Raw genomic sequence first — 27604 nt, forward strand, 5'->3', positions numbered from 1 at the left:
TTCCAGTTGTGGAATTTGTTGCATTTAAGTGTAAACATCAGTATCAGTAATGTAAATGCGTTTGTGAATTAGGTGTAATGTTGTGAAATAGACACCACTTCTTCCCTTACAGTTTAATTATTTGTTACTTTTAATTTTTTTTTTTTTTAATAACTGACCTCTTCTGTTGACCTGTTACCATCTGTGACTTTCAGATGAACACCAGTTCTTCGGGAGCTTGAATTTCAAGCCAGTGGTTCCTGTGGGCTTGTTCCACATGAATAGGATTCATCTTCTGAATAATAACAAATCCAAAATCATCTCTTTAAGGTGGTTAAGTTTTTACTCAAAACTCCACAGTGTCTTTGTTTTAATATCTGTTACCACTTGGTCACTGTGTCCTAACTGGACATTCAGGCAGAAATAGAGAGGTTTTTAAAACTTTGTATATGGGTTAGGTGTCATTGTGTCATTGGTTTTACTACTATGCTAACATATGTGTTTTGAACTTGATTTTGACACAATATTTTCCTTTCAGAAATGTGAAATGTGCCACAATTGTGTAGATACTTTTTTTATTTTACCATTATTAATTTCTGAAATCCACATTCTGACGTCAGCTTTTTGTGGAACCTTGAGAAATGTGCCACAATTGTGTAGATACTTTTTTTGACTGTTTACAATTATTATTGTCTGCATATATCTCCACATTCTGACGTCAGCTTTTTGTGGAACCTTGAGAAATGTGCCACAATTGTGTAGATACTTTTTTTGATTGTTTACCATTATTATTGTCTGCATATATATCCACATTCTGACGTCAGGTTTTTGTGGAACCTTCTGAAGTGCCTATTAACCTCTCTGGTGATTTATGCTAAGTTTAATTTTTATTTATAAGCTTTTCAGTAAATATTAAAATAATTTTCCATTTATCAGAAGAGTCTAGGTCACTGAATATCATACCTTTCTGTGAGGGGAGTAATTTCTGTATCACTTTGTTTTTTTTTTTTTTTTTTGTGAGTTGCATTCCTTCCAACATGGCTGTGTTGGTTGTGAACTTTTTTTTCTTTTTCCAGTTGTGGAATTTGTTGCATTTAAGTGTAAATATCAGTATCAGTAATGTAAATGCATTTGTGAATTAGGTGTAATGTTGTGAAATAGACACCATTTCTTCCCTTACAGTTTAATTATTTATTACTTTTATTTTTTTCCTTTTTTTAATAACTGACCTCTTCTGATGACCTGTTACCATCTGTGACTTTCAGATGAACACCAGTTCTTCGGGAGCTTGAATTTCAAGCCAGTGGTTCCTGTGGGCTTGTTCCACATGAATAGGATTCATCTTTGAGTAATAACAAATCCAAAATCATCTCTTTAAGGTGGTTAAGTTTTTACTCAAAACTCCACAGTGTCTTTGTTTTAATATCTGTTACCACTTGGTCACTGTGTCCTAATTGGACATTCAGGCAGAAATAGAGAGGTTTTTAAAACTTTGTATATGGGTTAGGTGTCATTGGTTTTACTACTATGCTAACATACGTGTTTTGAACTTGATTTTGACACAATATTTCCCTTTCAGAAATGTGAAATGTGCCACAATTGTGTAGATACTTTTTTTAATTGTTTACAATTATAATTGTCTGCATATATCTCCACATTCTGACGTCAGCTTTTTGTGGAACCTTGAGAAATGTGCCACAATTGTGTAGATACTTTTTTTTGATTGTTTACCATTATTATTGTCTGCATATATATCCACATTCTGACGTCAGGGTTTTGTGGACCTTTTAAAGTGACTATTAACCACTTTGGTGATTTATGCTAAGTGTAATTTTTATTTATAAGCTTTTCAGTAAATATTAAAATAATTTTCCATTTATCAGAAGAGGCTAGGTCACTGAATATCATGCCTTTCTGTAAGGGGAGTATTTTCTGTATCACTGATTTGATTTTTTTTATTTTTTTTTTTTTTGAGAGTTGCATTCCTTCCAACATGGCTGTGTTGGCTGTGAACTTTTTTTTATTTTTTCCAGTTGTGGAATTTTTTGCATTTAAGTGTAAATGTCAGTAATCAGTAATGTAAATGCATTTGTGAATTAGGTGTAATGTTGTGAAATGGACACCACTTTCTTCCCTGACAGTTTAATTATTTGTTACTTTTTTTTTTTTCTTTTTTTAATAACTGACCTCTTCTGATGACCTGTTACCATCTGTGACTTTCAGATGAACACCAGTTCTTTGGGAGCTTGAATTTCAAGCCAGTGGTTCCTGTGGACTTGTTCCACATGAATAGGATTCATCTTTGAGTAATAACAAATCCAAAATCATCTCTTTAAGGTGGTTAAGTTTTTACTCAAAACTCCAGAGTGTCTTTGTTTTAATATCTGTTTCCACTTGGTCACTGTGTCCTAAGTGGACATTCAAGCAGAAATAGAGAGGTTTTAAAGCTTTGTATATGGGTTAGGTGTCATTGGTTTTACTACTATGCTAACATATTGTTTTGAACTTGATTTTGACACAATATTTTTTTTTCAGAAATGAGAAATGTGCCACAATTGTGTAGATACTTTTTTTATTGTTACAATTATTATTTTCTGCATATATCCACATTCTGACGTCAGGTTTTGTGGAACCTTGAGAAATGTGCCACAATTGTGTAGGATACTTTTTTTGATTGTTTACCATTATTATTGTCTGCATATATGAGATTATTTGAAATTTATATTTGGCCATCTGCTTAAACACAAGCAGAGTTTAAAGTCTTGTGGTTTCTTAAAAGTAATATTCAATTTAATTATTTTGATTAAAAAATGATTTTTCTTGACTCCCTTTTTCGTGACCTTTTCATTTGAAAGTGAAAAACTTTCATTGCATTTGCTTCCTCATCCCGAGGTCATCAAAAGTTCAGTTCAAGTTTGTATTGAACTTTCTTCTTCTGATTTTCAAAGCCAATTGCCTGAATGGGTGATTGACAAGTAAGCACAAGGAGGAGACTCCTGCAAGTTCTCGGCTCATTTCTTCAAGGACAGCAACTCTTTCGTCAAGTGACCTGCTGCTTGCAGTGCTGTGCCTGAGTCGTTATGCTGTCCGATGACAACAGCTTTGCTGGTAAGGGTTGAATCTCTTGAATCATTACCAGCAGACCGTATTTGTGATGACCCACATCCCTGTGAGGCTGTTATTTTGTAGCAATTTTTATTACATTTGGTGTGTGAATATCAATATTTAGATTGCAAATACTTTACTTAATTAGGTTTAATGCTGTGAAATAGACTCCATCTCCCTTTTGGTGTACAGTATCAGTAGACTCTGTACAAATCTAACATCATCATCTCTTTGCTAACAGTTGTTTGGTAAACTTGATTTTGACTGTGTATTTTCCTTCCAGAAATGAGAGAAGAAGAAGGGGACCTGTCCAGCCCATCTCCAGCCAAGCTTAAATAAGGCAGTGATGACCTTTCTGCTAACAGTGGTGATTATGATTAAAGTTTTATTTTTGCAAATATTTTGGTCTGTTCACCCTTGTTATCAATTGCACGGTTCCACATTCTGATGTTTGCTTTTTGTGGCCCTCCTTACGTGACCGTTAGCCTTTCTGACGATTTGTGCTAAGTTTAATTTTGATTCATAAGCTTTTCAGTAAATATGAAAATAATTTTCCATTCATCAGAAGAGTCAAGGTCAATGAATGTCATACCTTTCCTTGTGTGCAGTGTGGGTAGTAATAGCTGTCCATTCATATTAATGATTTAGAGGAGTATTTTTCTGTATCACTGTTTGTTGTTTTTTTTTTTTTTTTTCGACAGTTTCATTCCTTCCAACATGATTGTGAAGTGCTTAATTCTTTTTTTTCCAGGTGTGCAATTTTTGCCTTTAAAAAAATCCTATGGCCAGTCCCATTATTGAGGAAGCATTGCACTTTTTAATGCAAGTTCTCGGCTCATTTGTTCAAGGACAGCAGCTCTTTCGTCATGTGACCTGCTGCTTGCAGTGCTGTGATGTGCTGTGCTGTGCCTGAGTCGTTATGCTGTCCGATGACATCAGCTTTGCTGGTAAGGGTTGAATCTCTTGAATCATTACCAGCAAACCCTATTCCTGATGACCCACAGCCCTTGGAGGCTCTGTTGCTTTTTGCTTTGAAGCATTTTGGGTGTGAATGGCAATATTTAGATTGCAAATACATTACTGAATTAGGTTTAATGCTGTGAAATAGATTCCATCCCCTTTTTGGCATATCAGTAGACCTGTACAAATCTAACATCATCATCTCTTTGCTGACAGTTGTTTTTGAACTTGATTTTGACTGTGTATTTTCCTTCCAGAAATGAGAGAAGAAGAAGGGGACCTGTCCAGCATAGCTCCAGCCAAGTTTAAATAAGGCAGTGATGACCTTTCTGCTAACAGTGGTGATTATGATTAAGAAGTTTTATTTTTTATTTTTGCACATGTTTCAGTTTGTTCACCCTTGTTATCAATTGCATGGTTCCACATTCTGATGTTCAGGCTTTTTGTGAACCTTCTTACATGACCATTAGCCTCTCTGGCGAATTTTGCTAAGTTTAATTTTTATTTATTTATAAGCTTTTTAGTAAATATTAAAATAATTTTCCATTTATTTATCAGAAGAATCAAGGTCACTGAATATCATATACTTTTCTGTTCTGTGAGGGAAGTTACTTTTCATCACTTTTTTTTTTTTTTTTTTAGTAAGTTGCATTCCTTCCAACATGGCTGTGTTGGTTGTGAACTTTTTAAGTTTTTCAGTATCATTTTTCAGTTGTGGAATTTTTTTTACATTTTTTTCAGTGTAAATGTTTATTAGTATCAGTAATTTTTAATGCATTTGTGAATTAGGTGTAATTTTGTGAAATAGATGCCACTTCTTTTTTCAGATTTAATTTTTTACTTTTTTTTTTTTTTTTTTTTTTAATTTTTTTTTATTTTTGGATATTTTTTCAGGATTATTTTTATTGCCTTTTTATAATTTTATTACCTTTTTTTTGATTTTTTATTGCCTTTTTCAGGATAATTTTTATTGATAGGATATTTTTTTATTGCCTTTTTTTTACCTTTTTTCAGGATAATTTTTTTTCAGGATAATTTTATTATTTTTCAGGATAATTTTATTGTTTTTTTCAGGATAATTTTTTGCCTTTTTCAGGATTATTTTTTATTGCCTTTTTTTTTTATTTTTTATTTTTTTTCAGGATTTTTTATTTTTTTCATGATTATTTTTTATTGCCTTTTTTGTTTTAGGATAATTTTTATTGCCTTTTTCAGGATTATTTTTATTGCCTTTTTTCTAGGATTATTTTTTATTGCCTTTTTCAGGATTATTTTTTATTGTCTTCTTGTTGAAGTCAGTAGTGAGATTAGTTGAAATTTATATTTGGCCTTCTGCTAAAACAGAATTAATTTAAAGTCTTGTGTTTCCTTAAAAGTAATATTCAATTTAATTATTTTGATTAAAAGATGATTTTTCTTTATTCCCTTTTTTGTGACTTTTATTTTAAAGTTGTTAAAGTTTTTATTGAATTTCCTTCCATTTTTCAAAGCCAGTTGCCTGAATGGGCGATTGACAAGTGAGCACAAGATGAAGACTCCTGCAAGTTCTCAGCTCATTTCTTCGAGGACAACAGCATTTCTTTTGTCCTCTGAATTGCTGCGTGCAGTGCTGTGATGTGCTGTGCTGTGCCTGAGTCATTATGCTGTCCAATGACATCAGGTTTGCTGGTAGGGGTTGAATCTCTCAAGTCAATACCAGCAAACCCCATTCCTGATGACCCACAGCCCTGTGAGGCTGTGTTGTGCTTTGGTTTGAAGCATTTGGGTGTGAATGTCAATATTTAGATTGCAAATACGTTACTGAATTAGGTTTAATGCTGTGAAATAGACAACATCCCCCTTTTTTGGTATATAAGTAGACCTGTACAAATCTAACATCAACTCTCTGTGCTGACAATTGTTTGGTGAACTTGATTTTGACTGTGTATTTTCCTTCCAGAAATGAGAAAAGGGGTGGCCTGTCCACCATTGGCCTTCCAGAAATGAGAAAAGGGGTGGCCTGTCCACCATTGGCCTTCCAGAAACGAGAGAAGGGGTGGGCTGTCCACCATTGGCCTTCCAGAAATGAGAGAAGGGGTGGCCTTTGGCCTTCAGAATGAGAAAGGTGGCCTGTCCACCATTGGCCTTCCAGAAATGAGAAAAGGGGTGGCCTGTCCACCATTGGCCTTCCAGAAATGAGAAAAGGGGTGGCCTGTCCACCATTGGCCTTCCAGAAATGAGAAAAGGGGTGGCCTGTCCACCATTGGCCTTCCAGAAACGAGAGAAGGGGTGGCCTGTCCACCATTGGCCTTCCAGAAATGAGAAAGGGGTGGCCTGTCCACCATTGGCCTTCCAGAAACGAGAGAAGGGGTGGCCTGTCCACCATTGGCCTTCCAGAAATGAGAGAAGGGGTGGCCTGTCCACCATTGGCCTTCCAGAAATGAGAGAAGGGGTGGCCTGTCCACCATTGGCCTTCCAGAAATGAGAGAAGGGGTGGCCTGTCCACCATTGGCCTTCCAGAAATGAGAAAGGGGTGGCCTGTCCACCATTGGCCTTCCAGTTTTTGGAGAAAGTTGGCCTATCCACCATTGGCCAATTTAAACAAGTTATCTCCAGATTAAAAAAAGCTTTTTTTGCACATATTTTGGTCTGTTCACCCTTGTTGTCAGTTGCATGGTTCCACATTCAGAGGTCTGGTTTTTGTGGACCTTCTTACGTGACTATTTGCTACTCTGGTGATTTATGCTAAGTTTAATTTTTATTTATAAGCTTTTTATTAAATATTAAAATCATTTTCCATTTGTCAGAAGAGGCTAGGTCACTGAATATCATATACCTTTCTGTGAGGGAAATATTTTCTGTATCACTTTTCTCGGTTTTTTTTTTTGAGTTGCATTCCTTCCAACATGGCTGTGTTGGCTGTGAACTTTTTTTTTTCTTTTTCCAGTTGTGGAATTTCTTGCATTTAAGTGTAAATGTCAGTATCAGTAATGTAAATGCATTTGTGAATTAGGTGTAATGTTGTGAAATAGACACCACTTCTTCCCTTACAGTTTAATTATTTGTTACTTTTTAATTTTTTTTTTTTTTAATAACTGACCTCTTCTGTTGACCTGTTACCATCTCTGTGACTTTCAGATGAACACCAATTCTTCTGGAGCTTGAATTTCAAGCCAGTGGTTCCTGTGGGCTTGTTCCACATGAATAGGATTCATCTTCTGAATAATAACAAATCCAAAATCATCTCTTTAAGGTGGTTAAGTTTTTACTCAAAACTCCACAGTGTCTTTGTTTTAATATCTGTTACCACTTGGTCACTGTGTCCTAACTGGACATTCAGGCAGAAATAGAGAGGTTTTTAAAACTTTGTATATGGGTTAGGTGTCATTGGTTTTACTACTATGCTAACATATGTGTTTTGAACTTGATTTTGACACAATATTTTCCTTTCAGAAATGTGAAATGTGCCACAATTGTGTAGATACTTTTTTTTTACCATTATTATTATTGTCTGCATATATATCACATTCTGACGTCAGCTTTTTGTGGAACCTTGAGAAATGTGCCACAATTGTGTAGATACTTTTTTTTTGATTGTTTACCATTATTATTGTCTGCATATATCTATCCACATTCTGACGTCAGGTTTTGTGGAACCTTGAGAAATGTGCCACAATTGTGTAGATACTTTTTTTTTTTTTTACCATTATTATTTTCTGCATATTCCACATTCTGACGTCAGGTTTTTGTGGAACCTTGAGAAATTGCCATTTGTAGATACTTTTTTTTTTTTTTTTTTATTATTTTCTGCATACATCTCCACATTCTGACGTCAGGTTTTTGTGGAACCTTTTTCATATATCTTTATTTTCACTTTTTATTTTATTTTTTTCTTTTGAATTTTTTTGTGGAATTTTCTTCAATTTTTCCTTGAGAAATTTTGCCACTTAATTTCCTTTTTTATTTTTTTTTTTATTTTTTATTTTTTTTTTTAATTTTATATTTTTTTTTTTCTTTTCAACATTTTTGAATTTTTTTTGGAACCTTGAGTTTGACAATTTTTACTTTTTTTTTTATATTTTTTCATTTTTTTTTTTTTTGCATTTTTTTTTTTTTTTAATTTTTTTAATTTTTTTTTCAGATTTTTATTTTTTTTTTTTTTTTTTTTCAAAATGGTTTTTTTTTTTTTTTTTTTTTTTTTTGTTTTTCTGATTTGTGGAACATTGATGTGCCATTTTGTGTTTTTTTTTTATTTTTTACCATTTTATTTTCTGCAAATCTCCACATTTTAAAGGTTTTTTGACCTTTTTAATGTTTTTTTTTTAGATTTTTTTAATTTTTTTTATTTTTTTTTGAAAATTTTTTTTTTTTTTAGATTCTGCATTTCCACAATTTGACCTTTGTGTGATGGTTATTGAATTTATTATTTTCTGCAATTTCTGACGTCAGGTTTTGAACCTTGTTGTGCCATTTGTGTTTACTTTTTTATTTTTAATTTATTATTTTCTGCATACATTCCACATTTTACTCAGGTTTTTTGGAACCTTTGAAAATTGCCATAATTGTGTAGATACTTTTTTTTTTATTTTTACCATTATTATTTTCTGCATATATCTCCACATTCTGACGTCAGGTTTTTGTGGAACCTTGAGAAATGTGCCATTCAGGCATTTGTAGATTTTTTATTTTGTTTTTGCTTTATTACGTTTTAGGTTTTTTAATTGTTTTTTTTTTTTTACCATTTATTTTCTGCATACATCTCCACATTCTGACGTCAGGTTTTGTGGAACCTTGAAATGTGCCATTTTTTTTTTAGATTTTTTTTATTTTTTTACCATTATTATTTTTTGCATACATCTTTTCTGACGTCAGGTTTTGGAACCTTGAGAAATGTGCCATTTGTGTAGATTTTTTTTTTTTTTTTTTATTATTTTTTATTGCATATGTCTCCACATTCTGACGTTTAGGTTTTTCTGTGAAATCTCCACATTCTGACACTTTTGTGGAACCTTGAGAAATGTGCCACAATTGTGTGATACTTTTTTTTTATTTTTACCATTATTATTTTTTTGTCTGCATATATCTCCACATTCTTCTGACATCAGTTTTGTGGAACCTTGAGAAATGTGCCATTGTTTTTTCTTGTTGTTGTAGATACTTTTTTTTTTTTTACCATTATTATTTTCTGCATATTATCACATCTCTTCTGATCAGGTTTTTGTGGAACCTTGAAAAATGTGCCATAATTGTGTAGATACTTTTTATTTTTTATTGAACATTTTTTTCTGAATACATCTCCACATTCTGACGTCAGGTTTTGTAAACCTTGAAAATAATTGTGTAGATACCATTTTATTTTGTGTTCTTCAGGTTTTTTCTGAACTTGAGAAATTTTTTTTGTGTAGACTTTTTTTTATTTTTACCATTATTATTTTCTGCATTTCTCCACATTCTGACGTCAGGTTTTTGTGGAACCTTGAGAAATGTGCCATAATTGTGTAGATACTTTTTATTTTTTACCATTATTATTTTCTGCATACATCTCCACATTCTGACGTCAGGTTTTTGTGGAACCTTGAGAAATGTGCCATAATTGTGTAGATACTTTTTATTTTTTACCATTATTATTTTCTGCATACATCTCCACATTCTGACGTCAGGTTTTTGTGGAACCTTGAGAAATGTGCCATAATTGTGTAGATACTTTTTTTTTTTTATTTTACCATTGTTATTTTCTGCATACATCTCCACATTCTGACGTCAGGTTTTTGTGGAACCTTGAAAATTGCCATAATTGTGTAGATACTTTTTTTTATTTTTACCATTATTATTTTCTGTTCCACATTCTGACGTCAGGTTTTTGTGGAACCTTGAGAAATGTGCCAATTGTTTTATTTTTTTTTTTGATTTTTATTATTATTTTTTGCATTTTGATTCATTTGTTTGACGTTTCAGGTTTTTGTGGAACCTTGAGAAATGTTTGCCACAATTGTGTAGATATTTTTTTTTTTTTACCATTATTATTTTCTGCATACATCTCCACATTCTGACGTCAGGTTTTTGTGGAACCTTGAGAAATGTGCCATAATTGTGAAATTTTTACCATTATTTTTTTTTTTAAACTCTTTTTTTTTTTTTTAATTGGTTTTACATCTCCACATTCTGACTCAGGTTTTTGTGAACCTTGAGAAATGTGTTTTGTAGATACTTTTTTTTTTTTACCATTATTATTTTCTGCATACATCTCCACATTCTGACGTCAGGTTTTTTTGTGGAACCTTGAGAAATGTGCCACAATTGTGTAGATACTTTTTTTTTTTTTTACCATTATTATTTTCTGCATATATCTCCACATTCTGACGTCAGGTTTTTGTGGAACCTTGAGAAATGTGCCACAATTGTGTAGATACTTTTTTTATTTTTTACCATTATTATTGTCTGCATACATCTCCACATTCTGACGTCAGGTTTTTGTGGAACCTTGAGAAATGTGCCACAATTGTGTAGATACTTTTTTTATTGTTTACCATTATTATTGTCTGCATATATCCACATTCTGACGTCAGCTTTTTGTGGACCTTCTGAAGTGACTATTATCCTCTCTGGTGATTTATGCTAAGTTTAATTTTTATTTATAAGCTTTTTAGTAAATATTAAAATCATTTTCCATTTATCAGAAGATTCTAGGTCACTGAATATCATACCTTTCTGTGAGGGGAATTTTCTGTATTCACTATCACTTTTTTTTTTTTTTTTTTTTTTTGCATTTCCTTCCAACATGGCTGTGTTGGCTGTGAACTTTTTTTTTTTCCAGTTGTGGAATTTTTGCATTTAAGTTTAATTTTTTTGGAACCATGTGTAAATTTATTGTTACCATTATTAGTATCAGTAATGTAAATTCTGAATGTTGTTTGTGGAATTAGGTGTAATGTTGTGAATGTGAAATTAGAACACCAATTCTTCCCTTACAGTTTAATTATTTGTTAATTTTTAATTTTTTTTTTTTTTTTTAATAACTGACCTCTTCTGTTGACCTGTTACCATCTACCTGACTTTCAGATGAACACCAATTCTTTCTTCAGGAGCTTGAATTTCAAGCCAGTGGTTCCTGTGGGCTTGTTCCACATGAATAGGATTCATCTTCTGAATAATAACAAATCCAACATCATCTCTTTTTAGCTGGTTAAGTTTTTACTCAAAACTCCACAGTGTCTTTTTTTTAATATCTGTTACCACTTGGTCATTGTGTCTTGGTTTTGTGAACCTTGAGAAATGGACATTCAGGCAGAAATAGAGAAATTTTTTTTTATTTGTATATGGGTTAGGTGTCATTCATTCAGGTTTTTACTACTATGCTAATTGTACGTGTTTTTTACTTGATTTTGACACAATTTTTTTTGACGTCAGAAATGTGAAAATTGCAATTTGTGTAGATACTTTTTTTTTTTGTTTTACCATATTATTGTCTGCGTATATTCACATTCTGACGTCAGCTTTTTGTGGAACCTTGAGAAATGTGCCATAATTGTGTAGATACTTTTTTTTTATTGTTTACCATTATCATTTTCTGCATATATCTCCACATTCTGACGTCAGGGTTTTGTGGAACCTTGAGAAATGTGCTACAATTGTGTAGATACTTTTTTTTATTATTTACCATTATTATTTTCTGCATATATCCACATTCTGACGTCAGGTTTTTGTGGACCTTCTGAAGTGACTATTAACCTTTTGATTTATGCTAAGTTTAATTTTTTTTTATAAGCTTTTTAGTAAATATTAAAATCATTTTCCATTTATCAGAAGAAGAGTTTTGTCACTGAATATCATACCTTTCTGTGAGGGGAATATTTTCTGTATCACTTTTTTTTTTTTTTTTTTTTTTTTTTTTTTGCATTCCTTCCAACATGGCTGTGTTGGCTGTGAACTTTTTTTTTTTTTTTTTTTCCAGTTGTGGAATTTTTGCATTTAAGTGTAAATATCAGTATCAGTAATGTAAATGCATTTGTGAATTAGGTGTAATGTTGTGAAATAGACACCACTTCTTTCTTCCTTTTTTTAATTATTTGTTTTTTAATTTTTTTTTTTTTTTTTTATAAACTGACCTCTTCTGTTGACCTGTTACCATCTGTGACTTTCAGATGAACACCATATTCTTTGTGGAGCTTGAATTTCAAGCCAGTGGTTCCTGTGGGCTTGTTCCACATGAATAGGATTCATCTTCTGAATAATAACAAATCCAACATTTCTCTTTCAGCTGGTTAAGTTTTTACTCAAAACTCCACAGTGTCTTTGTTTTAATATCTGTTACACTTGGTCACTGTGTCCTAACTGGACATTCAGGCAGAAATTTTTTAAACTTTCTATATGGGTTAGGTGTCATTGGTTTTACTACTGTGCTAACATACGTGTTTTGAACTTGATTTTGACACAATGTTTTCCTTTCAGAAGTGTGAAATGTGCCACAATTGTGTTGATACTCTTTTTTTATTTTTTACCATTATTATTTTCTGCATTATATCTCATTCTGATTTTTTTGGAACCTTGAGAAATGTGCCACAATTGTGTAGATACTTTTTTTATTGTTTACCATTATTATTTTCTGCATACATCTCCACATTCTGACGTCAGGTTTTTGTGGAACCTTGAGAAATGTGCCACAATTGTGTAGATACTTTTTTTATTGATTACCATTATTATTTTCTGCATACATCTCCACATTTCTGACGTCAGTCAGGTTTTGGAACCTTGAGAAATGTGCCACAATTGTGTAGATACTTTTTTTTTTTTTTTTTTTTTTCTGCATACATCTCCACATTCTGACGTCAGGTTTTTGTGGAACCTTGAAAATGACCATTATTATTTTTTTTTTTTACATTTTTGATTTTTTCTGCATACATTCCACATTTTGACGTCAGGTTTTTGTGGAACCTTGAGAAATGTGCCACAATTGTGTAGATACTTTTTTTGATTTACCATTATTATTTTCTGCATACATCTCCACATTCTGACGTCAGGTTTTTGTGGAACCTTGAGAAATGTGCCACAATTGTGTAGATACTTTTTTTTTTTTGTTTGCCATTATTATTTTCTGCATATATCCACTTTCTGACGTCAGCTTTTTGTGGACCGTCTGACGTGACCATTAACCTCTCTGGCGATTTATGCTAAGTTTAATTTTTATTTATAAGCTCTTCAATAAATATTAAAAATAATTTTCCATTCATCAGAAGAGTCAAGGTCACTGAATATCATACCTTTCCTTGAGGGGAGTATTTTCTGTATCACTGATTTTTTTTTTTTTTTTTTTTTTTTTTTTGAGTTTCATTCCTTCCAACATGGCTGTGTTGGCTGTGAACTTTTTTTTTTTTTTTTCCAGTTGTGGAATTTTTTGCATTTAAGTGTAAATATCAGTATCAATATTGTGAATACATTTGTGAATTAGGTTTAATGTTGTGAAATAGACCCCACTTCCCTTCTTGGCAAATCAGTACTTACAGTTTAACTAATTATTTGTTACTTAATTTTTTTTCTTGTTTAATAACTGATGTCTTCTGCCTGTATTTCCTATTACCATCTGTTACTTCTTTCAGATGGACACCATATTCTTCGGGAGCTTGAATTTCAAGCCAGTGGTTCCTGTGGGCTTGTTCCACATGAATAGGATTCATCTTCTGAATAATAACAAATCCAACATCATCTCTTCCAGCTGGTTAAGTTTTTACTCAAAACTCCACAGTGTCTTTGTTTTAATATGTGTTACCACTTGGTCACTGTGTCCTAACTGGACATTCAGGCAGAAATAGAGAGGTTTTTAAAGCCTTGTATATGGGTTAGGTGTCATTGGTTTTACTACTATGCTAACATACGTGTTTTGAACTTGATTTTGACACAATATTTCCCTTTCAGAAATGTGAAATGTGCCACAATTGTGTAGGTACTTTTTTTATTTACCATTATTATTGTCTGCATATATCTCTGCATTCTGATGTCAGGTTTTTGTGGAACCTTGAGAAATGTGCCACAATTGTGTTGATACTTTTTTTTTATTAATTGTTTACCATTATTATTGTCTGCATTTATATCCACATTCTGATGTCAGGTTTTTGTGGAACCTTCTGAAGTGACTATTATCCTTTCTGGTGATGTCTGCTAAGTTTGATTTTCAAGTTTGGTTTTCATTTATGTGCTTTTCAGTAAATATTGAATAAATCTCTCTTTATATATCAGAAGTTACGATCAAAGTTTATCAAACCCTTCCTTGTTCTGCAATGTGGGTCGTTTAGCTGTGCAGACATTCTTATAACTGATTTAGAAGAAGATTTTTGTCACCTTCTTAACCTTTTTTCTACTTTACTTCAGAAAGAATCTTCATGGCCATTCTTTTGGGAGAGAAACTTTGATTGATCATCAAGTCTACTGAGGAATTGAAACCAAGTGTGGATGTCTGGTGATTTTTCAGGAAGTATAGATTTTATGTAAGTACAGTTTAGATTTGTTGGTAGTCATAGCCTTTTTAAATGGAAAGATTTGAGTATAGATCAACACGGGGTGTAAAGCATGGAAAGCAGTGTCTGTTATGATTAGAGACATGTATTTTTGAATCTTACTTTTCATAATGTGACATTGCAGAGGTCTTTTCTTCTGTAGCGTCTTTCAAATGAACATCATATTCTCTGGGAGCTTGAATTTCAAGTTGGAGGTTCATGTGTGCTGGTTCCATATAAATAGGGTTTATCTTCTGAATAATAATAATAGTAATAATAATAATAATAATAATAATAATAATAATAATAATAATAATAATAATAATAATAATAATAATAATAATGGCAAACCCATGGAAATTATTAGCTGAACCCCTCTTAACCAAGTTCCCATTTCTACAAATAGGAAGTTTTAAGGACATATCATTTTAAGGACAATTGATTGTAGTGACCAGCGTCAACACTAAAGGAATTTGTAGTCTCTTGCTTTCCATAAGAATATTTTCTTTTTTCTCTCCCTCTCTTGCTTTCCATAAGAACATTTTCTTCTCTCTCTGCTTCTCCACAAGAATATGTCTCTCTCTCTCTCTCTCTCTCTCTCTCTCTCTCTCTCTCTCTCTTTTGCTGTCCATAAGGATATTCTTTTCTCTCTCCCTCTCTTGCTTTCCATAAGATCTTTTCTTTCTCACTCTTGGTCTCGGGAAGAACTTCCCCCTGGGGATATATGATCTGCCCCCCCCCCTTTTTTTTTTTTTTTTTTTACCGGCTAAGGTGGCCCAATTTAAGGTTCCCTTCAGTGGCCCTTTACCCCACAGCCTGGGGGCTGACTTTCCTAACTGGACATTAGGCAGAAATCGAGAATTGGTTCTGGTAGCCTTATGGCCTTGCACTATAGGTTTTAGGGGTGTCATTATTTGTTCTGTTTTGCTAACATATTTGGTGAACTTCATTTTGACAATATATTTCCCTTCCAGAGATCAAAAATGAAATAATAAGAGGAACTACTGAAGTCGTAGAACTATCAAAGAAGGCCCAGGAAAGAAGACTGCAGTTTAGAGAAGACCTGAGAGAGAGACAATTGTCAGAGGACGATGTGTTTGACCGAGCCAGGTGGAGGAGGAAAGCTGTCAGAAACATCGACCCCACACAGAAGTGGGAAAAGATGCAGAGAAAGAAGACATGCTCCCTCCATAATTGAGACAGGATCCCTCAGGTGTGTTCACCAGTATCTCCATGATGTGGATTTGTGGGACACTGCCAATGAGGCTCCGGTAAGTAACAAGATTGCTGCTGCTACAGCGATCAGAAGTCTGTAGTAGGAGAATAGTGTATAAAAAGAACTCATGCCTTATCCTAATATTTTAATTCAATTCTGTGTGTGACAGCACAACCCTCCCTAACTAGTCGGTTAACTTGAATCTGATTACGCAAGTACATAGAAAATGTTAATCCAATCTCTTCTTATTATTTGAATTTTGTTGGCCATCAGATCCACCCTAACCTGAATACCTTAACCTAATTATCATGAGGAAAAGCAGCCCAAGTATCATAATGATAAGCAATATTATTTTAAATAGGGTTTTTTTTTTTTTAACAATATTTATCTTGGAGTGCTTATTTTACATAAACCACAGAAAAATATATAGAAAAAGTCCTTGAATCTAAGTGGTTAGACTCACTCCTAATGAATAATGGACCAAAAATTATTTTTCTCCTTCAGCAAGGTAGCAAATGTCCTTTGCACTGTTATACACAAAATGCAAAGGTACAGTAAGTATAAGGTTTTTGTGTCAAATTCAGATAGTTCTTCCAATCCTTGAGAACTTTTATTGCATCAAATAATAATCTAGCACAGACCCACTGGTCACATTTTATAATGAACTGGCATCTTTATCTGTGTGGGTTCAGGAATTTCCACTTCCAATTTTGCAGGTGTAAAGCCAACTTCCCACAGTGTAGGGCACAATCAGTATACAGTAATTATAAATGAGTATAGTGTACCTAGACCTTCCTGTGCCTTGGATCTCAAATAGGACACTACATGTGTATTCATATACCACGCAGAATGAACACAGCAAATGCACCAGTCTTTCCCTTCAAACCTTGTACAAATTATCTTGACAGTCACCATCATCTATCATGAAACCACCAAGTTGCTGGCTGGAGGCATGCACATTGCATTCCTCCTACAAGCTGAATGAAAGTAGTTCCTCCCTACTGGAAGGAGAAAGGTCCACCATTAATGGAAGGAGAAAATGGTCCAACAACAATTCAAGACTCATTAAATAGTAACAAATCAAAACATATAAAAAAAAGGCTGTTTCCTTTTTCAGGATTTTTAATATCCAACCAGAAAGATAATTAAGATACTGTTAATTTTTGTACACATTTTTTCTTTGTTACTTGTCTCTCTCCTCTCAGTATTCCTAAGGTAATGTCAGCATGCAAATCTTGAAGAAGCATTGGGCCCAGAGATTTACATATTTTGACATCTCAACAGACAGGGGTTTAGCAGTACCTTGAACTGAGTTCATATCCTGAGTTGAATGTGAGAAATAAAATATGCTAACTATTGACCGGACAAACATGCATTGAATACTAAAGTAGGTTTTTTTTTTTCCAGGTAGATATGAAGAGGACCTTGTCAGCAGAGCAGGAGAAGAGATTCCTCTTGTGGGCTGGAAGGGATTTTCAATTGTTTTGCCCTGGTATCCCTTACTAAGCCACCAGCTAGAAAACAGCTACTGTACTTAAAGCCCCCTGTCTTTTTAGCATTGAGGGGGGCTAATCTGACAGGGAATATAACTGGTATACTGCAAAGTAGCTCTTGCTGAAATAGAGTGCTACTAGATATTTTCAAAAAATATACTTTGGTTGTGTTTTGCTAATATACCTATTCATCTACAGTAGCTCTCTGAAATAGAGCCAAAATAAAGAAGGTAAGCACAGAGGTCAGGAAGCAATAGGTGAACCCTACACTATTTGCAAATGCCGTGGTTTGTTGGTCATGTTATGTTTGAACTTGTCAAGAGTGGACCACTAATGGCTGTGGTAATATAAAAATGCCAGACAGAACGTAGAGATAACCAGTCATTCATTGTCAAGAGTAGAGCATTGATGGCTGTGGTAACACGAAAGGGTCAGACAAAACCTATAGGTAATCAAAATCATTGTCAAGAGCTGAGCATTGATGTCAGTGGTAATGTAATAGACTCAGAACTTACAGATAAGACGAATGAGGAGGGCATGAATAATGACCTTAAATGTGGGAATATAAACCCTGTAAGAGGTGCAAAAAAGAGACCAGGTGGACATGTACTGCCAGTTTATTAAGAAAGGCCGTTTATAAAGCGGCGTGCGGACGTCTTTCAATAGGATGCTGGTTCTCAATGTGAAACTACAAATAAATACAAATGTAGAGATAAAATGACAATAATGTTCTGACACGCAAACGGCCACAAATGAATCTATAACAAATTTACGTAAAATGGCTATTTACCGTTACCTAAGTTTGTGGGAAAGCCACCATAGAAAACGAGGGTGAACTACAGAAAACCCCTTGAGGTTTTTTTTTTAAGGGTAACTAAAATTCCAGTAGTCTCTTAACTACAAGGCCCCTGATATCTTGGGCAGTTTTCCCAGTACCCTGTTGAAATTACTGTTGCCAACTGGCATGCACAGTAATGCGCTCTCGTGAGGCTAATTGAACAGTAGATAACTGCTAAGAGAGCGTTCATTATGTATGTCCCAAGTAACCCAACCCCCTTCCTCAAACTAGCTGTGATTCTTCCAGTTCTTGTTGCCAGGAAGAATCTTATTGCTTCTACCCTAATTTGTTGACACGTTCCGTTTCAACGCTGAACGGCCTCGTTTGCCCCAGTGCTTGGCGTATGTTTGTAATTCTACCCTTAGATTCAACTATATTCAACCCTGAATTTTCCAAAGCACCGGGTTTGCAAGTTTAGTTTTCGCTATCGGTACCCTTCGTCGTAGATAATATTTCAATTTTAGTCAGTCCTACCACCTTTAGATTAACGTTTTCCTTTTTGTTCATTTTGGACGGTGGCCCTGGTTGATTAGATTTTCAAATATGAGGAGCTAATTTATTCACAATTGTGTCAAAGCTCTTGAAATTACTATATTTTTGTTCTGTCGAGTTTTAGAAAAGTTCTCATTAGTTGGTAGCTTAGATGTACGGTTTGGAAGATAAGTTTTTAAAACCTTCGTTCAGGTGTTCAATTAATAGTGATCTTGTTCACCAGACCGAAAATTTGTTTCCACGATACCTTCTAAATGGTACTTGTTCAGGTTTTAATTCCCCATTACGGTCTGTGTGTATTATGCAGGCCGAAGGCCATTCTTGTGTGTGGTAACCTAGAATATAACAACTTGCAAAGAAACTCCTAATTACCTGGTCTGTAATGCCTTCAAGTATGGACGATTATTGTATATAATGCAACCAGAAGGCATGTGCAAGGTTATGGAGAACATTTCAGCATTGTAGACAAATCTTGCAAAGAATGATGAACATTGCTGTTTTGTACGCTACAGGGAAATGTCCGTTTTTTTCAGTCTCCATGTATATACGATACCGGGGTCTAAACGATGACAGGCAGGGCAGCCGATCGAGACTACAAAGTCTACCCCAAAGCCAAATCAGTCCTTCAAAAAGAAGGCATCGTCCTTACCCCATACTAAGGAGAAAGGCGGAAGGCTATGAGTACTCCCATTAATGAGAGAGGCCTGTTTGATGCCGTTTGCGTATATGGAGGCATTCATCCCTGTTTTTTGGCGGGGCATGGGACCTGTAACCAAAGGGAACCTTTACGGTGTCTGTATTAGTTTTGACGTCTGATGCCAAAGAAGTCATTCTATGTTGAGAACAAAGTGCAGATGGATATTGTGCATTAAAGCTCCTGCAGTCTCAATTGTGGCCAGACAGAGGGAAGACTGGCATCATTTCAGATTTTTGATGGGGGGGCAAAGGCAGTTTGGCGAGCCAAATCACCTGGTTGTTAATTTTTTGAGCTACTTTGTGTGCATTTTGAAGCACATAAAATAGAAAGATGAACTTAATGTGATGACAGATTCGGATTTCGGTAGGAATAATGGAGAACCAGCTGCTGTTACTTCTTGGTGGGGTGAGGGGGGCAAGTTGAGGCTTGGGGGTTCAGTTGCCCCCCTTAAATGACGCCCCTGAAGGTAGAATGTCTTTATTGCATAGCATACTTGAGATGATGACTGGGTAAGGAAGCTGTTGACACCGATCAGAAAATCAGGACTGTCTGAGCATGGCTGGAAAACTTGACCAATCATATGAATCAGAGGGATGATTCATGGAAAGTTAATCACTTTGGTACTGCCTGTATCTTCCTGACTGGGTGTCGAGTAACGGCTCTGACAGCCTCGTCTGTAGAACCTCAAGGACTCCCGTGTGAAAACTAACAAATACTTTATAATCATTTATCAATTAGATTTTTCCTTTGTGGTGTTGGAAAATTGGTGAGTTCTCTCAGTCCTCTTTCCCGTAGGGGTTTAGTTCCGTCAGTGCACTGTAGGCAGTGCTTAAGGTTATTTGCAGGGTACCTTCAGCCCCTAGCTGCAACCCCTTTCGTTCCTTTTACTGTACTTTTATTTCTTATCTTACTTCCCATCCTCTCCCAACAACTGTTTCATAGTGCATCTGCAAAAGGGTTTCCTTCTGTTACACCACTCAAGTTTTACTGCCAATTTCCGTTTGAGCACTGAATGACCTCATAGGTCCCAGTGCTTCCCCTTTGGCCTAAATTCTATCGATTCAATTGGACCACTTACAAAATTTAAGAGGATAGGTTTACGCAACTTTTTTACTTTAGGGGGAAAATAAACATATTATTTTGATGATTTAGAAGGTATTTTTTTCTTGTCTGGAAAAAATGGAAATTAAAATTTTCATTTTCTGTATTTTTTATTGTTTTTTCAAATGATGAAAACGTTTTCATAGTTACCTAGTCGAGACTATCTCGGCGAGAATTACCTCGTCAGAGCTCTCCCGGACGAGGAAAACCTCGAAGAGGTCTTCCTTGTTGAAGATTACCTCCTAGAGGCCATCCCCCGGCGAAGTTTACCTCGCTCAGGGCTTCCCAGGCGAGGACGACCTCGTTGATGCACCCACGGACAAGGATGACCTCGATGAAGTTGTACTGGTCGAGAATTACTTCGTAGAGGTCATTTTTATAATATAAAAAGTATCCAGTGGCAAAAAAGTTAAATGTAGCTTTTACATTACGAAGATTCAGGAGGAGGAGGGAGAGTAAAGCTGCTACCTCAACCTTCCCTCCTCCTCCTCCCTGGGGGTACCCTCCGCCTTCCCGGGAGCTTTACCCCCTCCACACTCCCGAAGCAACTTGCCTGAACTTTTTAAAATTATTATTACAGTTTACTTGTAATCCTTCCTTGAATTTTTATCATTATCGCCTTTTCATGGGGAGCTGAGGTTTTGGGGGGAGGGGGTAGGCTGGTGTTCAGGTAAAACCCTGCAATACAGTCGAGAGTATTATGTCATTATATTCAGCTTCATTATAGCACTGCATTACGTGTCTATATAACAGCAATGACTACGGTTTCCCTGTCTGTGAAGGGGGTGGGAGTTATACGAAGGGATTACGGGTGGGGGGAACCCTCCACCCACTTCACTTACAGACCAACTTCCGAGATTTCAAGGCCACCAGATGACAGCTGGAGATGTACCGAGTGGTTTCGATTGTTTTCAATAAGAGTTTGTGCCTCATTTTGTTTGTTTGTTCTCATTTCAACGAGACGGAAGGCGTGTTTGTATGTATGAATACCAAGGCCGTTTGGCGAATATGACAAATTAAAAGCTTCTGATGGGGGTCAGTGATTGTACACTTGTGCGTGTGTGCGTAGGACCTTTGTAACTTTCTTCCACAACACTTTATGTGCTCCAGTCTATAATAGTTTGTTATTCCTTGGGCTACGGCAGATAACCAAAGCTTAAAATATTGAATAATAAAATCAATATGGCATTGAACTTCAGCAAAAGAATGGGACGGAAACTTGGCTGTAAATTTTATTCTTAAAAAATTGGTTTGACTTTTTTAATGTTAAAATATCTGTTAAAATGTATTTTTATTCGCCCAGTGTCGATAGCATCTCACTAATAAATGGTGAATATCGCTTGAATTGGAATTATGCATAAAAAAGGAATTTCACTTAATGTTTCAGATATTTGTAAACAAGCACACACCATACAGCCAGGAAGAAGGTTGGGGGCTATTCCCCCCTCCCATAAACCTTCCCCCCACAGAATACCTTATTGACTGCCATAACCCCCTTTCCCTCGGACAGAGAGAGAGAGACAAAGACAGATATGGAAAGGCGAAGAGACATAGGGAAAGATAAAGACAGATAGGAAAGGTAAAGACAGAGGGAAAGGTGAGAAGAAAGACAGATATGGAAAGGCGATAAAGACAGATAGGGAAAGGTGAAGAGAGAGAAAGAGATAGAGGAAAGAAAAGACAAATGGATGAAAGATGAAGAGAGAGAGATTTCGCCCCCATCCACCAATGAGTGAGTGTTCGATTAGACTCAGTTATGCTAACAAACGTTAGGTATGTAGGTCAGCATAGTTTGTGCTAATCCAGGCTTGCCTAAGATATGCTAACGGCTAACCTGTCTGTTGTCTAGGTCATGATAACCATCGCAAGTGTCTTGGCATACGTTTTAGTATCAGATGTTATGATAACATAAGTTATCATAAACTATGTTAACACGTTATCCAAGTTTAAGCTCAGCTACAATAGCCTAGATTTGCATTGGTTATGCCAACAAAGTTTATCATATGTTATGTTAACAAGAATCTGATAACCAAGATTAGCATGGGCAATGCTCACCAGCGTTATCATACACTATGCTAACCAGCATTATGTTGGCATATGTTTTGATAACAGTGTTGCCACATGTTACGTTAATTAGTGTTAATTTGTTACCCTAACTAGTGTTGTAATGTGAGCATATTTTTATTGTTTAAAGTTGGAACATATTTCATAGTCCTTTAATAATAATAATAATAAAAGCTTAATGGTTTTTCTTGGCATATTGGAGTGTTTTTTTTTTTTTCTTGTCATATTGGAAATAAATATATGACTGGAAAATTATAGTGAATCAATCAATTTACTTCCAAATCATTTTATCCTATTTCGTTTCAATTTCATTATTCAATTAACTGAATAACCAAAATAGAGTATAATTAGAACCATTCAGAGTTCGACTATTCTTTAATAAAAGTTTAATAACATATATATTAACTAAAAAAGTTTCCAAGTACTCTATTACGCAGGCATAGAGTATACAGTCTAGCCTTTTCATAAATACCTTAATTAGATTATTTTTCTGTTATCTATTTGACAGTATCAAGTAATATTAACCATTGGTAATACTTAAAATAATTAATATAAAAAATATCAATTTCTAAATGAATATGGTGAGCTTTCGTTAAGATTGACAGTTTTTGGGAAATGGAATTCTACACTGAACCTCATCTAAAACTTTGACCACCGATACTTGGAAATGTTGCAGACACTCTTTCAATTTGTAAATGAATAAACATAATGGACTTTCGTCAGCTTATGGCAACAATCCACTTAAAGAAGTCTTATGTTGCAAGAGAAAAACTTGGGGAAAATGAAATCTCTCAATGATATTTGAATGTCTTTCCGAATTATATACGCTACTGGGAGTGAGGAAAGTGAATGCAATATTTTACTACGATAAAAAGTAATTCTATTCGCAAATTGAAAGAATTGGGACGACCATTATTTGATAGATTTTTCTTTATTGGCACAAGGCCTCTCTCTCTCTCTCTCTCTCTCTCTCTCTCTCTCTCTCTCTCTCTCTCTCTCTCTCTCTCTCTCTCTCTCTCTCTTACTCACAAAGGAGCGATAGTTCTGGTCTCTCTCTCTCTCTCTCTCTCTCTCTCTCTCTCTCTCTCTCAAAAAGGAGCGAAAGTTCCGCTCTCTCTCTCTCTCTCTCTCTCTCTCTCTCTCTCTCTCTCTCTCTCTCTCTCTCTCTCTCTGCCATAGTAGCTTAGGTCCCGGGAAGAAAAACGACAATATTTCCCTTTCAGAAATGCGATAATGCCACAATTGTGTAGAGTACTTTTTTTATTTACCATTATTAGTATCTGCAGTATATCCACATTCTGACATCAGGTTTTTGTGGAACCTTGAGAAATATTACAATTGTGATACTTTTTTTAATTGTTTACCATTATTATTTCTGCATACATCTCCACATTTTGATGTCAGGTTTTTGTGGAACCTTGAGAAATATTATACTAATTGTGTAGATATTTTTTTATTGTTGCCATTATTATTATCTGCATACACATCTCCATGCTGACGTCAGGTTTTGTGGAACGGCAGTAATACGTAATTGTGTAGATACTTTTTTTATTTTTACATTATTATTTTCTGCATACATCTCCATTCTGGCATCAGGTTTTTGTGGAACCTTGAGAAATGTGCCATAATTGTGCAAATCACTTTTTTTGTGTTTCATTATTATTTTCTGCATACATCTCACATTCTGACGTCAGGTTTTGTGGAGACCTTGATAAATGTGCCATAATTGTGTAGATACTTTTTTTTTATTTACCATTATTATTTTCTGCATACATCTCCACATACTGACGTCAGTTTTGTGGAGACAACCAGAAATGTACTATAGTGTGTAGATATGTCACTTTTTTATTGTTTACCATTATTATTTTTTCTGCATACATCTCCACATTCTGACGTCAGGTTTTATGGGACCTTGAAATGTGCCACAATTCCTTCAGGAATACTTTTTTTTTATTGCTTACCATTATTTCTCGCCCATCTCCACATTCAGACGTCAGGTTTTTGTGGAACCAACAAGAAATATTATAATTGTGTTGATACTTTTTTTATTGTTTATCATTATTATTTCACATACACCTCACATTCTGACGTCAGGTTTTTGTGGAACCACTTGAAATGTGCCACAATTGTGAAGATATTTTTTTATTGTTTACCATTATTATTTTCTGCATACCTCTCACATTCTGACGTCAGGTTTTTGTGGAACCTTGAAATGCCATGGTGTGTAGATACTTTTTGTGTTTACCACGCTATTATTTTCTGCATACATCTCCACATGCGGCGTAAAGTTTTTGTGGAACCTTGAGAAATGTGCCTGAGTGGCTGTGATCTTTTTTTATTACTTACCATTATTATTTTCTGCTTACATCTCACATTCTGACATCAGGTTTTTGTGGAACCTTGAAATGCCACAATTGTGTAGATACTTTTTATTTACCATTATTATTTTTCTGCATACATCTCCACATTCTGACGTCAGGTTTTGTGGAACCTTGAGAGAAATGTGCCATAATTGTGTAAGATACTTTTTTATTGCTTACCATTATTTTTATGCATACATCTCCACATTTTGGCAATCGAGTTTTGTGGAACATGAAATGCCAATTGTGTAGATACTTTTTTTGTTGCTTTACCAGTATTATTTTCTGCATACATCTCCACATGCTGACGTCAGGTTTTGTGGAACCTTGAAATATGCCATATTGTGTAGATACTTTTTATTGTTTACCATTATTATTTCTGCATGTATCTCCACATGCTGACGTCAGGTTTGTGAGACATGTAGAAATAGCCACAATTGTGTAGATACTTTTTTATTGTACCATTATGTTTTCTGTGTATCTCCACATTCAAACATCAGCTTTTTGTGGGCATGCACGTGACCATTAACACTCTCTGGCGATTATGCTAAGTTTAATTTTTATTTATAAGCTCTTCCAATAAATATTAAAATAATTTTCCTTTATCTGCAGATGAGTCAAATTATGAAATTGTTCCAAGAGTTATGAAGAAGTTTCCCAATTTTATTGGAATAAGTAATTCTGGAATGTCAATGGTGTATTGTTAAATGGTATGGAAGATGTACCATTATAGCTGATACACCCCATTTGATGTATATGTAATATATCTCAATAGATTTTTTTAATGGAATTGAATTGAGTGAATGAACTAGCTTCTATTAAGCTGGCATTTGAGAAGACCTAATGATTATTTCCATAATAATGCTCTTTTTCGTTTTAGGATAATTTTTTATTAACGGATTATTTTGTTTTACCTTTTTTTTCAGGATTATTTTGTAATGCTTTTAGTTTCAGGAATATTTTTTATTTTTTTTGTATTATTTTGTATTTTTTTTTTGTTTTTCTTTTAGGATTATTTTGTTTATTTTTTTTTTTTTTTTCAGGATTATTTTTTTTGCCTTTTTTTTTTAGGATTATTTTTTTTGCTTTTTCAGGATTTTTTATTGAATATTTTCTTTTAGTTTATTTTTTTTTTTTTTTTTAGGATTATTTTTATTGCCTTTTTTTTTATTTTTTTTGCCTTTTTTTTTCAGGATTATTTTTTTTTGCCTTTTTTTCAGGATTATTTTTTATTGCCTTTTCAGGATTATTTTTTGACTTTTTTTTTTCAGGATTATTTTTAGGATTTTCAATTTTTTTATTGCCTTTTTTTTTTTTTTCAGGATTTTTTTATTGCCTTTTTTTTCAGGATTTTTTATTGCCTTTTTTCAGGATTATTTTTATTGCCTTTTTCAGGATTATTTTTTATTGCCTTTTTCAGGATTATTTTTTATTGCCTTTTTCAGGATTATTTTTTATTGCCTTTTTTGTTTCAGGATTATTTTTTATCGCCTTTTTTGTTTCAGGTTTATTTTTTAACTTTTTGTTGAAGTCAGTATTGAGATTATTTGAAATTTATATTTGGCCATCTGCTTAAACACAAGCAGAGTTTAAAGTCTTGTGGTTTCTTAAAAGTAATATTCAATTTAATTATTTTGATTAAAAAATGATTTTTCTTGACTCCCTTTTTCGTGACCTTTTCATTTGAAAGTGAAAAACTTTCATTGCATTTGCTTCCTCATCCCGAGGTCATCAAAAGTTCAGTTCAAGTTTGTATTGAACTTTCTTCTTCTGATTTTCAAAGCCAATTGCCTGAATGGGTGATTGACAAGTAAGCACAAGGAGGAGACTCCTGCAAGTTCTCGGCTCATTTCTTCAAGGACAGCAACTCTTTCGTCAAGTGACCTGCTGCTTGCAGTGCTGTGCCTGAGTCGTTATGCTGTCCGATGACAACAGCTTTGCTGGTAAGGGTTGAATCTCTTGAATCATTACCAGCAGACCGTATTTGTGATGACCCACATCCCTGTGAGGCTGTTATTTTGTAGCAATTGGGTGTGAATATCAATATTTAGATTGCAGATACTTTACTTAATTAGGTTTAATGCTGTGAAATATACTCCATCTCCCTTTTGGTGTACAGTATCAGTAGACTCTGTACAAATCTAACATCATCATCTCTTTGCTAACAGTTGTTTGGTAAACTTGATTTTGACTGTGTATTTTCCTTCCAGAAATGAGAGAAGAAGAAGGGGACCTGTGCAGCCCATCTCCAGCCAAGCTTAAATAAGGCAGTGATGACCTTTCTGCTAACAGTGGTGATTATGATTAAAAAGTTTTATTTTTGCAAATATTTTGGTCTGTTCACCCTTGTTATCAATTGCACGGTTCCACATTCTGATGTTTGCTTTTTGTGGACCTCGTTACGTGACCGTTAGCCTTTCTGACGATTTGTGCTAAGTTTAATTTTGATTCATAAGCTTTTCAGTAAATATGAAAATAATTTTCCATTCATCAGAAGAGTCAAGGTCAATGAATGTCATACCTTTCCTTGTTGCAGTGTGGGTAGTAATAGCTGTCCATTCATATTAATGATTTAGAGGAGTATTTTTTTCTGTATCACTGTTTGTTGTTTTTTTTTTTTATTTTCGACAGTTTCATTCCTTCCAACATGATTGTGAAGTGCTTAATTCTTTTTCCAGGTGTGCAATTTTTGCCTTTAAAAAATCCTATGGCCAGTCCCATTATTGAGGAAGCATTGCACTTACAATGCAAGTTCTCGGCTCATTTGTTCAAGGACAGCAGCTCTTTCGTCATGTGACCTGCTGCTTGCAGTGCTGTGATGTGCTGTGCTGTG

The 27604-nt window shown here is 34.4% G+C and overlaps 2 long non-coding RNA genes across 3 annotated transcripts; both read left to right on the forward strand.

Moving 5' to 3' along the window:
- The first annotated feature begins 2689 nt into the window (after positions 1 to 2689).
- Positions 2690 to 19131, forward strand: LOC136851987 (uncharacterized). 2 transcript variants are annotated; one of them, XR_010857029.1, is made up of 7 exons: positions 2690 to 3087; positions 3368 to 3451; positions 3836 to 4031; positions 4302 to 4385; positions 14386 to 14501; positions 15485 to 15781; positions 17134 to 19131. It is a non-coding gene; the product is annotated as an uncharacterized lncRNA (long non-coding RNA). The 2 variants fall into 2 exon arrangements; XR_010857028.1 differs by lacking the exons at positions 2690 to 3087; positions 3368 to 3451; positions 3836 to 4031; positions 4302 to 4385 and having other exon boundaries at positions 13024 to 14501.
- Positions 19132 to 26153: 7022 nt separating this feature from the next.
- LOC136851989 (uncharacterized) lies at positions 26154 to 27604 on the forward strand. Its single transcript, XR_010857033.1, has 3 exons — positions 26154 to 26714; positions 26982 to 27065; positions 27450 to 27604. It is a non-coding gene; the product is annotated as an uncharacterized lncRNA (long non-coding RNA).

The sequence above is a fragment of the Macrobrachium rosenbergii genome, chromosome 24 (genome assembly GCF_040412425.1).
Source record: "Macrobrachium rosenbergii isolate ZJJX-2024 chromosome 24, ASM4041242v1, whole genome shotgun sequence".
NCBI lineage: Eukaryota > Metazoa > Arthropoda > Malacostraca > Decapoda > Palaemonidae > Macrobrachium > Macrobrachium rosenbergii.